The sequence below is a fragment of the Nymphalis io genome, chromosome 20, assembly GCF_905147045.1.
Source record: "Nymphalis io chromosome 20, ilAglIoxx1.1, whole genome shotgun sequence".
NCBI classification, from domain to species: Eukaryota; Metazoa; Arthropoda; class Insecta; order Lepidoptera; family Nymphalidae; genus Nymphalis; species Nymphalis io.
In genome coordinates, this window is record NC_065907.1 from 3838643 (window position 1) to 3840581 (window position 1939).

Here is a 1939-nt window from a genome sequence, read left to right on the forward strand (position 1 = left end):
AACAAAAATATTTTTGTTTAACTTATAAAAGAATATGTAATAAATCGGCTAGATAGGCTATTGTTGCATCCCACTGACAAGATGCGCTCTAACAATTACGGTTTTCAACAATATAATGCTAACGCTAAACACATTTAAAGTTAGGTTTTTGAATCGCGCTTTAATATTTTTCTTTTTGAAACATTTAAAATTGATACAATATCGTAGGATTGTTATTTTTTATATACACACAAAAAACAATCGAAATACACATTAAAATTAAGGACTTACGCATTGTTAAGCAAGATTACATTTCTAAGCACTTTCTAACAAGATCGCAGTTATCATTCGGAGACCGAGATCTGACTCCCAGCTACACTACAGCAATTGAAGTCGTATAAAAATATAAATAAACCAATAAAATATCAATAAATGAACCAATAAATGAATAGTTATAGTTTAGTCGTATTTTCATTAGCTAAACAAACCAGGTATTTATTAAATATTTAAGTCTCATATTCCTTTATAAGCCAATCTATAGATATCATTAATAATCGCAATGTGGAATTTACTTCAAGCAACGTTCAGGATGCATTTGACGTATCGATGGCTAAGTTGTCGGAATTGGCGCTATACGTTTTCCGGCACAAAATTCAATTATTGACTTCTTGGAAAATCTTTGAGAGCTTATTTTGAAGCCGTTATTACATATAATAAAATATCATGGAAACGCATTAAAAAAAACTTGATTGTTTATTAACAACGTAATTTGAAAAGTTTAAAAAACGATTGTATTCAATTTTCACTATTATGTTTAATCACATTATGTTTAAATACTTGATAATATAAATATGGCCTTTTTTAAGTATAGGTAGGCACACGAGCATATGGGCCACCTGATGTATATAGTTATGTCTCTAATTACCATAGACATTGTAAAAAGATTTAACCATTGCTTACATCCTTGCGCCACCAACCTTGGGAATTAAGATGAGTTGTATCCCTTGTGTCTGTAATTACACTGGCTCACTCACCCTTCAAACCGGAACACAACAATACCAAGTACTGCTGTTTTGCGGGAGAATATCTGATGAGTGGGTGGTATCCTACCCAAACGAGCTTGCACAAAGCTCTACCACCAGTATAGTTAATACCCTTGATTTATTTTAGTATTAGTAAGCTGGTTTATGCATGGTATAAATAATCATTTAAACTTGCCTCTATATAAACTCATAAACTTAATATCAAAATGATTATCTTTAGTAATATTATTATAAATGCAAGTCTGTTTGTTTGTTACGCTTTCAAGTCTTAACTATTCAACCGATTATGAAATTTTGCATACATGTTGTCTGGGGTACAGAATAGGACATAAGGTACATAACATCTGCCCTTCGAACACGGGAGAGGCCGCGGGCGGAAACTAGTACATATAATATGTTAATTTACATGCAGTATATATATTAGATTTAGTTAAAGTATTTTCTAAAATCACGAATATTTTTGCAAAAATGGCATCAAATTTGTTGTATTTTCTGATAGCGTTATTAAAATCCCTGTATATGGAGTTATTGTTTGAAGTTTTATCAGAACGGAGAGCTTTATGGACTTGTTTGCGAACGTGTGGTTTATAATAAGAGATAATTTTAGTAAGTTTGTTATACGCGTTACAGTCAATATTGCCAACATTCGTAATTTAGATGCCTTGAAAATAGATTTTATGTATATTTTCAATCTCAAACATGATAACTATAGAGGTCACCGTGTTTTAAAAGTAACGATTACTTTTTTAAAAACTTCTCACAAATGATCGATAACTTTTCAGAATCCAATGCAAGGACTATTAATATATAGTTGGAGTAAAGAAAAAAAATATATTATGGAGCCGAATATATAACGATTACGTTATCTCCAGTCCAGTGAATAGGGAGTTGTTCCGACTACACATTCAAAGTGTTGC